Genomic DNA, 9,723 nt, shown 5'->3' with positions numbered 1-9,723 from the left:
GCCACCGCTATGGTGATGACTTTCCAAAGCTTCTTCTGGGGTAGTAGGAAGGGCTCCCACCCTCACCACACACTGCAGCCCCATTTCTGCTTTTTGTCTCTCCTTCAAAAAACTCCCAGCCATCCTCAATCCTTCTCCCTAAATCTTAGAGTCAAGTCACAACCCACTGTGTGCATAGCACTTTACAGTTGGTATTTAAAAAATACCAGATAGCTTTCTACATTTCTGTTTATTGCTTAGCCCCCAAAGGCATTTGTGGCAGATTATATTTTCCAAGGTGGCCACAGCTACATCTCCTACATGCTCTTCAAGCAATGTGACATCGACAGCCCTCCCACTGAGAGCTGAGGTCTGTTTTCTCTCCTGGAGCAGGGTGGACATGTGACTACAGCACAAAGGATTCTATGTGACTCAGGTCTAGGTCAAATGAAGTGATACAGTTTCTACCTGGTTCTCTCGGGACTTTTGCTCTTGGAACCAGCCACCGTGCTGTGGGGAAGCTCCTGCCACATGAGGAGCCCCACATGAAGGTTTTCCAGCTGACAGTGTCTGCTGAGGTCTCAGACAACAGCCAGCAACAACCACCAGGTACGTGAGTAAGGACACCTTTGAAATACCTAAAGCTCTCAGATCGCGAGTACAGGAGAGACCCGAGCAAGACCCACCTCACTGAACCCAGTCACTGCCCAGGAGATAATGCTAAAATGACTGTTGTTGTTTTCACTTTTTTTTTTTTTGGTGGCTGGCCAATACAGGGATTCAAACCCTTAACCTTGGTATTAGAACACCACGGACTATCGTTGTTTTAAGCCAGGAAGTCTCAGAGTGACTTGTTAACTCAGCAACAGATAACAGAAGAGGCCCCTTTACCACAGCCAGAAAAGGGCAAAGTTAGAAACCGAGGACAGGCCGTGGAGGGAAGCAACTGGACACAGGAAGTCATGAAGGGGAAGGAACTCAGCTACCTACAGCAATGCATGAGGTCAGACATGCACACAGCATGCTGGAAGTAAGCTGAGGACACACGTATTGTGATTCCGATTATACCCTTAGCCACCAGTAGGGCCTTGTGTCCAGTAGGTGCTCAATGCATGCTTATTTTTCAGGACGAAGATAAGTGAGTGAGCTAGGACCAAGAAGTCTTGTCCAGGGCAATAAACAGTGTCAGTAGTGAAAGGTGCTATGAAGAAAGCTAAAGCCAGCTAAGGGGATGGTGAGTGGAGCAGAGCAGAAGGAGCTGTGGGCAGAGAGATGGGGCGAACTGTGTGGGCCTTTTCCTCCGGGTAGAATGGGGAGCTGTTGAAAGCAGGTAGAGGTGGGGTGTGACCTAAGCCTCAAAATGCGCACTCTTGACACCTGTAGGAATCCCCGACTCTCTGTCACTCAGCCCTTGCTTTCTCTCTGTGGTTCAGAGGCCACCAGCTTCCCCAGCTTCACTCCTGGCCACCGCAGCCTCGGTGGGAGGGGAAAAACGTGTCCCAACAGTTCCAGCGGTAGTTCTGAGGTTGCAGCTCACTGGATGGACTTAGGTCATGTGTCCATCCTTGAGCCAATGGCTGTGTGCACGAGGGGGGTGGAGTGTTCTGATTGGCCAGGCCTGGGACATGTGCCTACCCCTGGAGCCAGGAAGTGGAGCCAAGCCTCAGGGAGTGCAAGAGCTCAGCAAGGGGAGAGGGTCCTTCAAGGAAAATCCTTTCCAGAGGCAGGGGGAGCTCTGAAGCATAGCATCATGGAGTGGTCTCCACCTTGGGGCAAGGGGGACATGTCAAGTGGTCATTGGCCAAGGGCTCTGTATTTGGTGTCCAGGACAGCCAGAACAAACTACCAAACTACCACACATTGGCTTATGCAATAGAAATTGATTGTCTCACAGTCCTGAAGGCTAGAAGTCCAAGATCAAGGTGTGGGTGGGGTTATGCTCCCTCTGAAACCTATGGAGGGTCTGCTGGTGGCCGGAAGTTCTTGGCATTCCTGGCTTGTCGATGCATTGCTCCGATCTCAGCCTCTATCCTCACGTGGCCAGCTCCCTGTGTGTCTCTGTGTGGGGCAGGATCTCAGATCCTTCTGCCCCTTCTGCACAGGTTGTAAGTCAGGTAATTGAAAGAAGATTCTGGCAGCTTTATGCAAGGTAAACATACTTTATTCTTCAGATGTGTGCTCCACAGACATTCTTTATTCCTCCAAGACACGCTCAGGTTCTACTCTGCTGATTCTCCATGCTCTGCTGGCCAGCAGTTCAGAGCAGTTGTCTCTTTTGTATTACAAGTACATAATAGTGGCCACAAGCCAAGTGCATAACATAACTACAACAAACATGCTGAATCAGTAAATGGGCACACATGTGCAATTACACGACTTTATTATAACTTGTTTTTAATGAATGTGCTGAACCTTGCCCATTTGTAACAGATGTGAGGAGAGTGAGCCTGACTAAGCTGTTCTTTATTTTGCACTAATTTTACTTTCTTTACACTCTATGTCTTTTCTCTTCTCATAAGAAGTCCAGTCATATTGGATTAAGGGCCCACCTACTCCAGTATGACCTCACCTTAATGTAATTCATTACATCTGCAATGACCCTAATGAGGTCACATTCTGAGACACTGGGAGTTAGGACCTTAACATATTTGGGGGGGAGTGGCAGGAGGGAGACACAGTTCAGCCTGTAATATGTTCCTGTGGCAATGGGCCAGGTGTTTGTACTCACACTTCAGACAGCCATTGCCCTAGAGCTGTTCCCTGTGAGAGGACATTTGGGGTGAGGTGGATCCCATTGACCAAGGACAATTCTCACAAGAAGGGTGCAGCCATGCTCTTTAGCAGCCAACACTCGCAGCAACCTGGGGATGGTGCTTTGGCCAGTGGGGGGACTTGGGTGGCACCCGCAGCAAGTTGTTGCTGAGCCTCTCTATGCCTCAGCTTTCTCATTTGGAAAATAGTTGCAGAGTGCCTGCCGCAGGGAGAGGTGAGGATTAAAATAACTCATATTCTTAGAACAGTGCCTGACACATGGTAGGTGCTTGGGAAATGTTAGCTATTAATAATTACTATTTGGGCCATGGTAGGCATGAGAGGCCCTCTGCGAAGTAACAGCGTTCATTCCCAGCTCAAGGACTGACCTCTGCTCAGCCTGCCTGACTGACTCCAAAAACCCCCCAAAGAGTTAATTTACTAAAAACTAAAATGTGGGATAAACCCTTCAAGACAATCTAAGCCAGTCCCCTATTACTATTTCATGGATGGGGAAACTGAGGGCAGCAAGGAATGTCCCAAGTAATAAATGGGAGGCAATATGGTGGTGGTGGAGAGAAAGATTTTGAAGTCAGACAGACCTGGGCTTGAATCCCAGCTGAGTGACCTTGGGTCAGTACGTCTGCCTCTTGAAAGACTTGATTTCCTTGACTATAAAATGGGTCATCATTGTATCTATGGTTGAACATTAAATGATGCTCCCTAAATGCTCATTACATGTTTGCTTCTCTGTCATACTGATATTATCATGAAACATGGGCACATCTATGGCCATTCTGGAGGGAAAGGGACATTTTTAGCCCAGGCCCCCAGGACACCCTGGCCTGGGAGGTTTCAGCCCCAGCCCCTGCCCCCTGGCTCTGGCCCTGTCATGCTGTCTCCCATCTCAGCAGAGGCCCGTGTCTGGCTCAGACTGTGGTCCCACTAGGAAATCGATACCTGGCGGCTGACATCCACCTCCCCAGGGCTGTTGGGGCTGCTTAATTGTGTGGATGTTGCTGCTGCCGCCAAGGCCTTGTTCGTCAGAGCTGTGTGGCCACAGCCGTGCTTGGCTGAGAGGTACATTCATTACAGAGACAGCTTTTATCGGGACTTCCAGAGAGACTGGGGATGAGGAGCAAAGCATCCAGGCACGCTTTGTCCCCGGGGTGCAGCCGGGCTTCTAGTTGAGGCCGCTGGTAATAGCAGCCAACATTTGCTTACAACTGTGTGCTGAGCACCATTCTAAGAGCTTTAGGAGTATCAACTCATAACAGCCCAGTGAAGTAGGTATTGTGGTTATCAACCTCGTCACCATTTTACAGATGGGGCATCTGAAGCCCAGAGAACTGAAGTGACTTGGTCAAGTTTGCTCAGATAATAAGCGGGGTCAGGGGTCCAGGTCCTGAGTGTTTAGCCCCTGCCCTGTCCTGCACTCAGTGACAATGATGTTGATAAGTACAAGGCCAGTAATAGCATCAGCAGCTTCTGTTTATTGCCAGTTTGCAGGAGCCGGGCCGGGTGTCCAGTACTTCTACATACATACTTTATTTCACCCCAGCTCTCTGAGATAGGGATGGATATCCCCATTTTATAAATGGACCAGCTGAGCTGTGGGGGGTAAAACCACTTGTCCATGGTTGCACAGCTGATCAAGAAAGCGGTTGTTCTGTTTTTTAGTCTGGGCATGCCCAGCTCCAAGCCTAGGCTCGTAACCAACCTCCTCTGCTGCCTCCCACTCGCTTACTGTGTGACTTCCTCAAAGATGTCACTGCCCATCTCTGGGCCCCAGTTCCTAAGCACATAGACTAGAGTTGGGGGCTGGGGCAGGTATAAAATAGGGAGGGGATGCCATGGTCTCTGCCCTCAAGGTGTCAGATGCCTGCTTCCAGCCCTGAGGTGGCGTTTCTTCCCACGTTTCTTCCTGGTGGGGCACCGACCACCTGCAACACAATGACTGGGGTCCTTGTTAGCAAGGCTGCTGCCAACTCCAGAAATTTTGATTCAGGAGGCTGGGGCCCGGGAACCCGCACGTAAAGAAGCACTCTGGGGAATGCTGGTGCACAGCTCGATGGCCACGTGGAGATGGATTCTGCACCACTTCACTCTTAACCACAAAGTCTTATGAGGAAAACATGTACTTTATCCAAGCCCCCAAGAAGGTAACTTTAGTCATTTAACAAATTAGTACAAACCTAAACAAGTTTTTAAAATTATAAAAGTAGTATGAGCTTGGGTTAAAACATTCGAACAGTGAAGGAGGATGAAGTAATCATTTTCAGCTTTTCTCCCTCCCACTCTGCTTCCTGGAGCTGCCCCCCAAAACCCATTTGGAGCTAAACACTGCACTGAGCACTGGGGATAGCAGGGGACCAAGCAGATGTGGTCCCTGCGGAATCAACAATGACCATGACCATGGCGATTGATGTTTATCAAGTGCTCACAGTGGCTGGGCCCATCCAAGCTGCCTCCCCAATCTTTACAACAGGGCCATGGGTGGTATTGCAATTAGTCTCCTTTTATAGATGAGAAAGGACTTTATCATCTAAATCAGTATTTCCCAAAGTTTGTTCAAGTTCAGCCTGTATCAGAAGCACTTGGGCCAGGCCACAAAGAAATGCAGATTCCTAGGCTTCAGCCCAGCTTCCTGCATTTTCTGTACACATCTCATTTTTACCCACACGCTCTCTGACCCCTGTTAAACTTTGAGAACCACTGTCCAAGCTGTTCTGGGAGGTGGGAGAACCAAGAGGTTGTGGGGATGGTGGGACTATGAAGAGGTGGGAAAGCTGCCCTCATGAGGGGGGACAGCCAGGGCGAAGGCACAGAGCTAGGATGGACTTCACCCTGCTGGGTTTCTCCCATGCAGCGTGGCTGAGCCCCAGTGCATGCCTAACCCAGTCCATGCCTGCCCCCTCCCAGGCTATTAGAGCTGGAAGGCTCTCCCCTCCTTCCCAAGATGTGCAATTATCTCAGCCCCCAGCCTGCAGGCAACCCCCACCGCTTCTGTTATATCTTATTAATCAAGTGGAACATTAATTAAATGTGAGAATAATAGACCCAGAGACAGGGAAAAAATGTAAAACCCAAGGAAGAAAAGAAGACCCTTCAAAGGGCCTGTGGTAGCTGGAACCTTTCGCTGTGTGATAGTAAGGAAGGCCGTCATCCTGGCACTCCCACCCTGCTGGGTGAATCAAGGCAGCAGGCCTTAGCATGTGTGGAGAGGTGACATGGGATGGTGAGCCCAGGGAACTGGAGACACCAAGATCACCTGGGCCACCATGGGGCTCTGTGAGGCGGGGGCATGAGGAAAGCCACCAGAGTGGGGTAAACCAAACCCTGTGGGAAAAGAAGAAAATCCAAACTACCTCCGTCCACCCCATCCTCACCTTCTGCCTTCCTCCCCTGGTGAGCTCCTATTCATTCCTCAAGGCCCAGCCCCAAAGTTCCCACCTCTGGGAAGCAGAATTAGTCCTCGTGCTCCCCGGGCCGTGGCAGCACTGCGAGCCGCTATGTCTCTGTTCAGGTTCTGGGTCATGTAGTTATTCTAGACCATTACTCCCATGTCTGCCCCCACCCCCCCAACCCCCACCCAGCCTAGCACAGACTGGAGTAGCTTTTGCCACCTCGGGGTCCTGGGAAGAAGCCCTGGGACTGGTCAGCTCCGGTTCGAAAGTCCTCCTTTCATATGAAGTCTGGCCCCATGTCTGGCCAGTACAAAGCAAGCAGATGGGAGTTGTTGGAACTGCTTTAACCGACATTCCGGGTCCTCCAGGACCTCAGCCTCCCCTACCTCCTCAGCAGCATGGACTTCTTGAGTATGTTCCGCCTGCATCAGAATCACCTGGGCCCCATCCCAGACCTACTGAATCAGAATCTCAGTCCAGACAGTGCTGGGGGAGAGGAAGGAGGTGGTGACGGGCAGAAACCACAAATAGACATGCTTCTCGCCAGCTCCCAGGGCTGCAGCTTTCTCCTTTCCCAAGCAATAAAGTTGTCTAAATTAAACACAGTGCTCCTAATGAGATGGTGAGTGTTATTACACACTCCGCTGCCTCCTGGCAAAGCCTCTCGTGACTCAGCCATCCTAGGAAGACACTGAGGACACCCTGTGTGGCCCCCTCCCCCTGCCGTGGGTGGGGGCTGTGGAGCTGGCAGGAGGCTGGGACTGCTTTACTTCTCCAGGATCCTAGAGCTGGGGATGCTGCCCTGGGAGGGCTGGGGGTGGGCATGGGAGGTCTGGAATTGTGCAGAGTAGACCTAGTCAGAGGTCCCTTCTCATTCAAGTCATGGACCACTTCCTTCCCCTGCTTTGAGCTTGCCCAGCCTGTGGCAGTGGTGGTGTGGCACGCGTGGCCTTTCCCAGCCAGCCCCAGCTGCAGGCTTGGGCTCCTCCCTCTGCTGCAGGCTCTGTGCACCATCACCCCCACTCCCCCCAACACACACCTTGGCACTTTCTATCCCCTGTCCCTTGACTGTCCCATTTCTCAGTTCCCCATGTGATAAACTCCAACACATGTCACCTCCACTGTGACACCTGCTTTGACTGTTCCCACAGTTCTGCAAAAGGATCTCTCCCTCCCTTCACTCCCACAGTAACTTACACTAATCACATGAGCAGCAGCTAACACTTACTGAGCACTTACTGTAGGCCAGGCCCTCTGTTTCCTGCCTGGACCCTCACTGTCCTCCTCTGTTCAGCCTGATGAGATAATGGAAGAAAGAGAGGGGTGCTGAGAGGGTCTCGTGAGGTCCCTGGCTGCTCTGGTTTGCTGTGAGAAGCAGCAAAATGATCCCAACATTCCAAGAAGCAGAGATGTGTCCTGAGAGTCCCTGGCAAGGGAATCTTTCAGCAAGGACCTAGAGGTCCAGTCCATGCAGACCACTGACTGCAGAACGGGTAGGGACAAGGCCAGCTCAGGTGAGAGATGGTGATGGCTGCAGCTCTCCCATCACATGGGCTCATATTGGAATGAGATGTTGACCCTCCTTTCATGAAGAGGTGGGACTTACTATGTTCCCTTCCCTTGAATATGACATGTGACTACAGCACAAGGATGCTCTGTGACTTCTGAGGCTGGGTCATAAAAGGTGAGACAACTTTGGCCTGGTTCTCTTGGGTCGTTTGCTCTTGGAACCCAATGCCATGCTGTGAGGGAGCCCAGGTGACTTGGACAGGCCACGTGTAGGTGTTCTAGGCCACAGCCCCAGCTAAAGTCAACAGCCAGCATCAGCTGCCAGACATGTGACTGAGGAAGTCTCTGAGATGCCTCCAGCCTCAGCCATTGTCCCAATACAACAGCACAAGAGACCCTGAGCAAGAAAGACCTGGCTGAGCCCAGTGCATCCAAGAACTGTTCAAGACAATAACAGATGGCGATTGTTTTAAGCCACTAAGTTTTGGGGTCATTCCTTATGTAACAATAGAAAAACAGCACAGAGTGAGCAGTGAGGGTGGGGAGATTCTGAAGTGGTGGATTCTGAAATGCCCAAGATTAAGTTTCCATTTCATGGCAGAAAGGAGGCTGAGGACAGAAATGAATTCCAAACAGAGAGTCAAATTTTTTGCATATTTGGCTTTTAGATCAGAAGTCGCAGGTCTGTTGTGTGGCCTTGGGAAAGTCACTTTCCCTCCCTAAGCTTCAGTCTTGCTAGAGGTAAGAACCCCCGCTGTGGGGTGGTTGTGAAGATGAAAGATCACAATAACTCCTGTAACTCACCTGGCACTCCACGTGAGCCACTGCCACCCTCCTTCACGGCTGAGTGCAGCTGGTGGGCCCCTGGCCACCTCTCTTGCCACCCCTCTGTCTCCACTCCAGGGTCATGCTGAGGCCTGGACACTTGCATGCAGCTCCTGGGGACACATGTACTCCCCTCCCTCCTCCCTTGCTGCTGGAGGGAGCGGAGAGCCAGGTGATCAATGACCAGCCCTGCCTGGGTGAGCTCTCTGCTCATTACAGGGGCCTGCCGCATCCGCCTCCCTCCTGTCCAAGGACAGCTCAGCAGGGACCTAACTCAGACAAAGAATAAAACAGCCAAAACTTGGCTTCTCTCACCCTCTACCTCCACCCCCATCTGCCCAGAGCTGGAGACTTGCTGCTCATACTGCCCCCTCTGACGGGAGGACCTGGATGGGGACCTAGACCTTCATTCATTCAGTTCCTGTTAAGTACCAGGCTCTGTTTCAGGTGAAGGGATAGAGCAGTAAACAAAAGAAAGTCCCTGCCCTCACAGAGTTTATAATCTAGTGGCCCAGAGAGGAGACATGGCTTGTCTGAGGTCACATAGCAAGTAGCCATATCTGTGGGCCAACAGAGGTAGAAGGGTGGTCATGGGGAAAGGTCTCCTCTGACAGCCTAGAATCAGGCCAGGCAAGGCACACAGAGCAGGAACTACTTTGGCAACTGACTGGCCAGGGTCCTGAACCCACTACTGCTATGCCCTAACCATGCAAACCTGGACAGGTCGTTTCACTTCTTTGAGCCTCAGTTTCCTCAAGGATGGAATGGGAATAGTGAGGCCCATGGTGAGCTATGTGGGAGGCAGAAATGAGATATGGCAAGTGTTTGGGACTGGCTCTTTCTCTTCTCCTTTCAGTAAGGATTTTAGGCTTCCTTTACCTCCTCTGTGTGGGCCACCTTGGCCTTGGTCACCCCTCTGAGCTGGAACAGATCTGGGCATGTTGTGGCCTGATCAGCCACCTCTGCTTCCTGTATTCTTATCAGCTTGTTCCTAAGGTCCTTGGGCATGAAGTGGCAAGGCTTTGGTGTGGGCAGGCAGATTAATGGTAAAAGGTAACAGCACACAAATCACAAATTGTAAAAGTAAAGGTTAAAGAGATAATCCTGCACTGTGTGGAGAATAGATTGGATCTATTCACTATTCCGCAATAATGGTGTATAACAAGCCACCCAAAACTCAGTGGCTTAAAACAATGATCATTCATTCTCATAGGCCTGCAGATAATTTGGGGTGACTGAGTGTGGGGCTAGA

The 9,723-nt window shown here is 51.0% G+C and overlaps 1 protein-coding gene across 1 annotated transcript in view; it reads left to right on the top strand.

Annotated features, from left to right (window-relative positions):
• Positions 1-531: 531 nt before the first annotated feature.
• Positions 532-9,723, top strand: part of TRH (thyrotropin releasing hormone) — a 28,483-nt gene continuing 19,291 nt past the window's right edge. Inside the window, exon 1 of the mRNA XM_063115327.1 lies at positions 532-588. The gene's annotated coding sequence lies outside the window, so the exon portion shown is untranslated. The remainder of the gene's footprint in view (positions 589-9,723) is intronic.

The sequence above is a fragment of the Cynocephalus volans genome, chromosome 11 (assembly GCF_027409185.1).
Source record: "Cynocephalus volans isolate mCynVol1 chromosome 11, mCynVol1.pri, whole genome shotgun sequence".
NCBI classification, from domain to species: domain Eukaryota; kingdom Metazoa; phylum Chordata; class Mammalia; order Dermoptera; family Cynocephalidae; genus Cynocephalus; species Cynocephalus volans.
This window is presented reverse-complemented; position numbering and strand designations above follow the sequence as displayed.